Source organism: Haplochromis burtoni, unplaced genomic scaffold (genome assembly GCF_018398535.1).
Source record: "Haplochromis burtoni strain Fernald_Lab_line unplaced genomic scaffold, NCSU_Asbu1 Contig_34, whole genome shotgun sequence".
NCBI lineage: Eukaryota > Metazoa > Chordata > Actinopteri > Cichliformes > Cichlidae > Haplochromis > Haplochromis burtoni.
The window spans coordinates 1,826,665-1,836,383 of NW_024582395.1; the positions used below are offsets into that span (position 1 = coordinate 1,826,665).

Below are 9,719 nucleotides of genomic sequence, written 5' to 3' on the forward strand. Positions count from 1 at the left end.
ACACGCCTACTTTTCCTTCTCTTTGGTGCTGCTTTCTTAATGCCGCTGCTTTTGAACAGCATCTCATCTAACAACCAACAACCTGACAAGAAAATTACTACTGTTGCGAGCTGTGGAAAATCGGTTCACGACAATGACAGGCCCAAATCGGTGTAACGCCAAATCAAATATTAACAAGGAGAAGAAGAAAAAACAAGCTGTTAAGTCAGAAACCCAGTGTACTGTGAGCAAAATAGCTAACAATGCCATAAGCCCACATGTCAATGCACATAGGACTAATAATCCAAAGTTTGGCTCGTTTTGGTAAGTTTATTCTGTGCACATGTTTTGATTTTAATGGGAGCTTAAAGACCCACAGAGCATTACAGCAACATGTAGCTGCAAAGCAAACCTTGTGCACAAACACCATCAGCTTTCATCTCTTAACTGTCACACTGCACTGCTGTCCACAGCATGTGAGCCAAGTGCCCAAGAATCCCAGCTCATTTATTATATGGCACTACATATTAGGAGCTAGACTAAAGACCCTTGGAGACAGAGCTATCAGCTGCAAATGGAGTCAAGTCTCAGCTCTAAGCACCACATTGATATTGCACAGGTAATTGGAAGTCCAGTGTCACTACTTTGTCTGAGGGACTTACATAAACAAGTATAGAGGAGATATTTCATTTATCTTACCTTGTGTCGAAGCAGGACACATCAGTGCACAGAGAACAGTAAGTGTAGTGGTCTAACTAGGCTTGTATATTGGAGAAACGGATAGAGCTGTTGCATTTCCGTGCTTTCTCCAGGAAGAAACAGGGCTCTTGTGTGAGTTGGGAGGCAAGGAAACGAGAGGAAGTAGGATAGCAGGAAACTGTGTCAGTCTCACTATTTCTCTAAGACTTAACTGTAAAATGTGCCAAGTCTTTTGATGCTGAATAGGAGGGTTTGGAACATTTCTTGAGGGACTTGTGATTTCTAATTCTTCCTGCAAAACCATTTACATTTTCTCACATACCAAAACAGCCGTTCCTCTCAGAGTCTTCTTTTAACTCCTAATTCAGTGGAGCAAAATGGCTACACAGTTAGGGAGAGCCTGTTGAGTGTCGGTGTCATTGTGCTCCTGAATTTCAAGCTTTTGGTATAGAGCAGCTTTCCACAGAAAGCTGCCATTTGACAGTGAGAAACGGACAAAGGTGAGACGGCGACAAAGGCGTCTGAGTTAGGTTGGGCCGCAACAATAGCGTCAACAAGAGGGTTATATGCCGCATGATAATTGTATTGTTATGGCCAGTCTGGACACTAGAGGGTGAGGTTTTCTCTGGTGTCTGAAGGCTGTCACAGTCCAGTAAGTATTCCCTGGAGGGTCACAGCAGGGGGTTTTAAAAATGTCCAGCTGCAGCCCATTTCAGGCCAGCGCAGAAAATCCAATCCCAGTCTTGCCTGAGGACTAGAAGAGGTCGTTGCATTCACGAGTGCGTCACCTTTTCTGAACACATCAGGGGCGTAAAATGTTACGTACAGAATGATGGATATGGTACACGTCACTATAAAGGTTCATAGTTAACCATGCAATAAATTTCACATGCTGGGATTTATAGCAAATCCAAAAGGTGTTGCACAAAATGATTTCTAACCTGAGCCATGAGAAGGAATTGCTTACATAGATACTGAATAGCACTTTTCACACAGGTGATACACAACTAACGCAGTCACAACCGCAGCTGTTGTAGCCGAACGCGTGCGCTTGTTGTATGCTTGTGAAGTGTAAACAGCTCCTTTTGTGTAACTGATTGTGCTTGGGGGGGGGGGAATGCTCCTGTGTTAACCTTTTGTATCTCTGTGTGAATTGGATCTGTATCCAAACACTCAAATTATGCACATTCATATTTGCAAAACAAGCAGGACAAGCCAGCTCCATGGGGTTCAGCAAAACAGGAGGAGCCAAAAAAACAAATTAAAAGCACATGTTTATCTCTTGTGCAACCCTGGCTTTCCTTATTGATCTGTTAAATTTATATTTAATTTATTTTTTAATTTCATCTCCACAGCTGCCTGACTTACTGTTTTTATAATATTAGAGCTCAAAAAAGGTTCAGACCAAAGGTGATTTAATAGAGTTTTTTTTGTTTGTTTTCTTTTTCCCCTGCCTGTCCCATTTGGTTCTTTTGCCATCAGAATTATTGTCTAAAGGCAAAGAAAGACGCCCAACGGATTTACTATACCAAATGGACCATCCCGGCCTTGCCATATTGGTCTATTTGATTCACCTTTGCTTTTAATGTTTATTTTATTTTCACTTGCTACACACGGGACAGACTTGACTGGGGAAAAGAAAAGGGAGAAAGAAAGAGGGAAAGAAAAACAGCAGGGAAGAGGAACGGTGATAAAGGGCAAAAAACAAAAACCAACAAAACAAACAGACAAAAAGTACACCTGTGAGCGTGAGCGCGCTTGTATTTAAAAAGTTCCTTTATGTAATGATCTGCTAGAGGGTGTGGGGAGCCATAGCCTCATCCTCCAGGGCATGAAGCAGGTATGGAGGAGATCCAGGCTCCAGACATCCAGAGGCCCCCAGAACACAAGAGACCACGGAAGACCAACAGAGGGGCAGCCGCGCCACTGTCCCAGTAAGAGCTGAGGAGAGTCCCAGATGAGGGCTCCCTCAGCAGCCGCGGAGCAGAAGCCAGGGGGAGTTGCAGTGACGCGCCCGTGAGCTCTGCCGGCAGCCAGCTGTGCCAGAGTGACCGAGCCCCAGGCCGAGAGGCCGAGGGCACCCTACCCCTGAAGGGGCCCGAGCGACCCCCAGGCTCCAGGCCCCGACAAGAAGCAGCCACCAGGAGTGAGCCGGTGCGTACTGGGACGCCCACCCCCGGACACAAAGAACCACCAATGCACCGATGTCTGAGGGCGTAATAGAGTTTATTGAAGAAACTTTAGACCTTTTATTTCAAGAAATTCATCAGCCAGAGTATATCTATACACCACAGTCATGTATCAATAGCACAGACATCCACTGACAATTCAAAGCTGATCAGAACAAACAGACCTTGACATTTTTTTTTTCCACCAGACGTTCTAATTTCCATAAGTGGACGTCAAGTGTTGCTCTCTTGTATCTTGTGAACACATCTTTATATAAGTAACGATGCCATTTGTGTCTTTTTTTAAAATAACTCTCCTAACATCAACTATAACAGCTCTGCAAAAGGTACATAAGCCAAAATATGAACCAGCTCAGAAGTAAAGTCGTTTTGAATCACCCTCTGTCATGGCCATTTAGTCTAAGAGCTCTGAGGGTCATTTACACATTCAGCAGTGGCTATAGTTTGCTTTCAGCCCTCGACCCCAGCAGCAGCAGCAGAACTATGAAGTATTCACCACACTTCCTGAGCCAGCATTTTTCAAGCAATTTCATCAGAAACTTTTCTTCTATTGTATAAACAGCAAAGCTTTGCTGATCTGTACCTTTTGGAGATGGAAGTCCCTCCGCAGAGAGACCAGCCCCTGTTTTTCTGCCTTCTACCCATTTCACTCATATACACATTTACACAACACAAACAAAAGACAGCTCCCCGCCTATCCCACTGGTCCGGGAACGGGTCGCGGAGGTCAGACTTCCTAGACCAGACTGCTCCCAGACACGATGGCTGAGCTCAGTGTCACTCCACCTTACACCGTGTCAGCATGAAGTGACAGAGCAGACAAGACAGCCTCCTCCGACCTGCTCTCGCTCCTACACTAACTCCCTATTGGTTGTGCAGGCGTGGGATGCTGAGTGTGAGCTGGAATGAAAGGGGGAGCAGGGGTCTGCAAGAGACAATGGCTGGGGCAGAAGGCCAAGGAAACCGGGAGACGCACCCGCTGGCCTAAGTTCCTGTCCTGTCTGATCAGAGACATTTCAGATCTGTTCCTACTGCCCGCCATCGACCCTAATGTGACATAGATCACTGTCAGGGTTAAAGGTCACGCAATCTGCATCCCCCTGCTGACTGACATACATACGACCATAAAAGAAGCGCGCACTGGTTCAGCAGGTTCATGAGAGTAACAGGACAAAACAGCAGAAAATATGCTTTCATGCATATTAAAAACATAATTGTTTGTTTGCAAATTCCCCTACAAGCATACCAAATCAAAGCCATACCATAAATAAAAGGACTAATCCCTTTCCACCCTTTGCTTTTGTCTCTGCTGACCCAGAGAGCTGTCAGCAGAGGAGAAAGGCCATCAAACACGCCCACTGAGAAAGCTGACACGGACCAGTAACCGTGACCCAGGTCTGGGGACAATGAACTGGTCAGAGGGAGGCTGAGAGGGAGACAGGGATGCAGTGGAAGCTAAGGTGAATCACACACAAAGAGGAAAAAGAAAAGTGACCCAGTTTGAGTGTCGAGGCAGTCGGAAGAAGAAGAACAATGGAAGAAGTCGAGACAAAAGGCAGGAAGTAAAATTAATAGTAGAGCGGAACACCTTACATTTACAGGGATCGAATAGATCTACCTGACCACTGATAATGCAGCCACCAAAGTGATGAATCTATTTTGATAATGCTAATAACAACATTAATAAATACTGCATCCTCTCTCTTTGCAGTATTTGCTCTTTCTTGCCATAACTACTCCACTGCAAAAGCGAAGGGAAGCTTTCTCTTTAAAGGAGCAATGGAAAACACGGCAAGGTTAAGGCCAGACAAAAGAAAGAAAGGAAGAGGGAACAAGGAGGAAGAGGGGTAATGTTGGATGGAGACAGCAGGAAGACAGAAAGGGCAAAAGACAGAACAGAGAGCGGATTAGAGGAGTGTCATGGCCCTGAGTTCACCATGCATCTCGACCCAATATCCTCTGCTCTCACCAAAGATAATAGAACGAAAGCAAGGGAAGCCACGGGAGGGAAGGGAGAGACACAAACCCAACAAGCAGATGTGTCGTCTGGCGTGCGCTTAAATTAATCCTCCTGCCTCACCCTGCTTTCTCCCTTTTATCAGTCAGAACAAAAGGACCTGCTTGTGCTTCTGGTCCAGACAACAGAGGTGGCTGGACGGTAAATTCAAGTCCTTGCTGAGAGATGAGACTAGGAAGGGTGGGGGAAATAGGGGATTTGGGGAGATGGGTAGGAGGCATGGGTGAGCGTGTGTCTACGTGCCAGGTCAGCCAGGGTCTTATGGCAGAGGGATGATGGGAGATGAGAGAGAAACAGTGAAGGTTGGGGGGTTTGGGAAGCTGGCTGCCCAGGGACTATGGGGAGAAGAGAATCAAACACTGGCTCTCACAGAGACTCTGCTAAGCCTGTGAGTGTTTCTGAGGTGGAAGAAGAGACAGAGAGAGAGAGAGAGAGAGAGAGAGACGTAAAGAAAGACAAGAGGAGGCGCAGAGAAAGGCAGAGATGCAAACGGGCATGTATCTTTTAAACTCAACTTTTCACATTTTTTCCAAATGAGGATATTCTACTTCGTATTATTCATTATTGAGGTAATAGTGGCATTGCATTTAAAATAAGTTCTTCTAACTCACAGACTTAATGGGGTGTTCCTTACGATCTAGAAAAGGGTGAACTTAAGCTAACCAGGAGATCCAGGGATTTCACAACTCCAAATAAAGTGGGCATTAGGTGTAATAACTTAAAAGCAGACATTGCAGACAATATTTTAGCTCAAACTTGCTCAGCATTATGTACTGACAAAAACAAAGCCATAAATAAGACTGTCAGAAACAAAGAAGTCTTTAGCCCGATCACAATCACAGCAACTCTTGGTATACTGTAGTGCGCAAAAGGCTTGAGGCACCACGCCTTTATATTTTGTTTTAAAAACTGAATATAGGAAATTGCAGCTATGATTTATTGAAACATGAATACAATATTTGCTTTGGCCACCTTTATTCTTCACACAGTCTAAACTCTCTTAGGCAGCATTCTTTCTTTAAGTAGTCTTTAGAAAAAAGTTCTTCAGGCTTCTTGAAGTACATTCAAAGCTCTTCTTTGGATGTTGGGTGCCTTTTGTTCGATTCTCTGTCAAGATGATTCCACACTGCTTCAATAATGTTGAAGTCCAGGCTCTGAGGAGGCCAATCCATGGCTGATACTGTTCTACTGGGTGTTTTTCTAGCTTGGTATGCTTTTACTGCATTGGCCGTGTGTTTGGGATCATTGTAACGCTGACTGAAGTTGATGCTTTCCCTGGTATTGCGTGGTGGATCAAAATCTGATGGTACTTTTCTGTGTTTATCATTTTTGACAAGATCTCCAACACCACTGGCTGAAATGTAGCCCCAAACCATGCGTCCACAGCCTCCACGCTGTTTCTGGATGTAGGAGGGTCTATGGTTTGAACAAAAAATTTAAACCTGGGTTACTCACTCTGTAGGACCTGTTACCACTGATTTTAAGTCCAGTTCTTGTGTAATTTGGCATATCTCAGCCTTTTCTGCCTGTTCCCCTTCCTTAATTATGGCTTCTTGACAGCCATCCTTCCATTGAGACTATTTTTAATGAACAGCATTTTCGGTGAACAGCAGATGGATCAACTGAAGTGCCATGTCTCAGGTCCTGTGTCGGGTCGTCTGTTGCACATCGTTTTTTAGGTCTGCCACTTCTTTTGGGGGTTTTTTTTGCCCTCTACTTGTCCAGTTTCCTTAAAGTTTTTAAAGACACGTTGAAGTCCGTGCCAAATTTTCAGCTAATAGCTCTTTGGGAATCACCTTGTTGGTGCAAAAATACTGTTTTATGCCTGTCAAACTGTGTTATCTTTGGCATTTTTCATAGATTCAGCTAAAGAAACAGGAACAAATTATGTGTTTTTGTGACAGGCTGCTAGTAACAAAGCGCCTAAAGACACTATTTAAAATTGGTTCTTTGCCAAGTTGTCTGTTATGTGCAGACAAAATATTGCTTCATCCTTTGAGTTTGGTACTTTTCTTGAGCTTGAATGATTCATAGGTCAGCGTTAAGGGGCTTAAACAAAAAAACATTCCTCTGAAATTAGTCAGGTACAAGGACTGAACTAAAAATGAGTGAAAAAGCAGCCAAAGTCTAAAGAAAACCTTTAAAAAAGACCTTCAGAAAGCCTACTGCTCAAAATTACTTAAAAAGAGAAAAAGAAAAAAGATACAAGAACATACAGCTCCATGGAAGCAGATATAAAGTAATGATGTCTCAAAACTTTTACAAGTACAAAACAGGAAAGCGTCTCCATACACATAAGCAGCCTCAGAAAAATCTTTTCTTAAGGAAAACTGCAGGAAATAAAAAGCCACAAGCGAGTCTGAGGAGCCTGCAGTGTAAAATTCATTTGTCCTCACATATGACTAACAGAAAAAAAAAAGATCTCCAAATATTTTGTGTGCTGGAATTTCCACTGCATGCTTGTTTCCTGCTAAAACTATGACTTAAGTAATGAGGTACGTGATCAAAGAGAAAACATTTTTCTTGCTCTCTTTCAAGTGTTTGATACTCGTATGATACTACTCAGTCAAAACTCATAAATTACTGAGGTGTTACACCCTATTCAGCCCTAGTGAGCACTCACAGTTTCATTCTGGTGAGATATTAATCTCTCCACTAGAAAATGTGGAAAATAACAGATGACAAGTTGACAAACAGCACATCAAACATGTCTCATCAGACATAAAAGATGAATAGTGAAAATAAGGCTGCAAACAGTGACATTTAAACACTAAAAAACTATGTTGGCCTTTTCTTTCTATGTTGAATATCTTCTTCTCAGTCTGCTTATAATGGACATCATGAATCCTCTCAACACGAAACCACCCTTTTTTTCGCCTCACACTGAACAATCGCCACATAGGAACACTGTAAAAGAAAGCTAGTCTTGATTGGTCCCTGTGAGACGAGCTCAGTAAACCCCTTCCTGGGGACTACTGGCCCCAAACCCCTTCACAGGATTAGGGTGTGACCTGCAGAAAGGCAGCAGATGAGCAGGGATGGACACACACTGAGCTGCAAAGCCAAAGGAGTCTTGGCAACAGAACATCTAAGCCTTGGAAAAGAAAAAAAAAGGCCACACCACAAGCCAATATTTCTGTGTCTGTGTCCAATTACCTAGCTGTGTTTTCTCCTGTTTGTAAGGAGGAGGCCTCATATGCCACCTGTTTTGTACCCGGTTTTTGGGGGGCATTTTATGCCTTCATTACTGAGCTGACAGCCAAGAAATGGTTGGAAATGAGAGGATTTAGAGATTGTGGAGGACATAACGAAGGTTCTCAACAGGACTCAAATCATGGATGTTGCAGTTCATGGCTGGCACCTTAAATCCCTTTTTTTCCCTCTTCTCACGAAGGAGGGAGGGGTTGCGCTCTCTGACGACACCTAGAGCACCTAAAAAAGTCAGGAAAACTACCAGCTGACAGTAAGAAAGTTACACTCTGCTCAGAACAGCTGACTTTTAATGTTGATAGTTTGTGTATACTCTCTGATGCAGTGTGTGCTGATGGACTCATGCAACTTTCACAAAAACCACAGTTTGACTGCAAGGGCAAACTGTTACCATAACGATGGAGTTTGCAGAACTTTTTTGCAATAAAATGAAAAATCGTTCTTAAAGGTACATAATGATGTGTCCTCCAGTATCTGCATATAAACTATTTGCATTTGGTCTAATACCCAACTTTAAAACATGCAAGCAGACTAAACTCTTTCCTCTGGAAAATAAAGTCAGGACACAACCAGACACCAACAAGGACTAAAAAGAAGCTTTCATCTGTTGTTAGAGGAAAACTTTGATCAAAGTTATTTCTCCTCATCCATCTCTGACTATCCCGGCCACTCATAAATCATCTTCACTGTGCCAACTGTCAGGCTCAGTCCCTTAGCTGTAAAAAGCTGATTCACCCGCACACGCTCCCGGCGATCTCAACTCTGCTGCCTCTGCACGAAAGACAGAACTAAAAAAATATATATATTTTTGGTTCCAAGCAAGAGTGGTAAATAATCTAAAACGGCTTTGAATATTATTATTATTATTATCCTAATTAGTCTAATTGAATTACTGTCAAAAAAAATCATCAGTTGCATGCCAGCCAGAGTGATTGAATGACGATTTCCAATGAAAGATGTTTGGCCTACACTGTAAATTATCACTTCTCTTTGTAAACTGGCATGCATGCACCCACAGAGCCCAAGTTAAAGGCTAGTTGACATGAATGAGACAAACCTTTTTAGCCTCTAACTCCCTTGTGGACTAGAGTCATAAAATTATTTGCTTGGCTGCACTGAGTTCTGCCAGAACGTATCTGCAATGCTAATAAACTCCATCGACACTGGCAGGTAATAGCATGCTACTGTAACTTTTCTACATCAGCTCAGCACAGCTCAATCAGCCCCCGCCAGAGGCCTCCTCTCTACGAGTCCCCGCGGCTCAGAATCAGCAACTTTCAATCTCGGTGTGTTAGCACGCAAGAAGACGCAACTGTACATTTGGGATTGGTGATGAGACAAGCAGACCGCACGGCGTGAGAGCGAGAGATCGACAGCGCCCACACTTACACACACTTACAGTCGCACATACAAACACACACACATATACCGTCTAATATCAGCTAGGTCCCTGACTCCCTTTAAGAGACCGGAGAGTCGAAGAGGGGGAAATAAATACTCTGCTTTATTACTAGGAGAAAGACAGAGAGGAGAGAGGAGGGGAGGAGGGGGAAAGTAAAACAGAGAGGCAGAATGAGACTGTGCACACACACACACACACACACACACACACACACACACACACA

At 43.6% G+C, this 9,719-nt stretch overlaps 1 protein-coding gene across 4 annotated transcripts in view; it reads right to left on the minus strand.

The window, feature by feature from the left end:
- Positions 1–9,719, minus strand: part of fbxl17 (F-box and leucine-rich repeat protein 17) — a 230,662-nt gene that overhangs the window by 199,760 nt on the left and 21,183 nt on the right. The window lies entirely within an intron of this gene.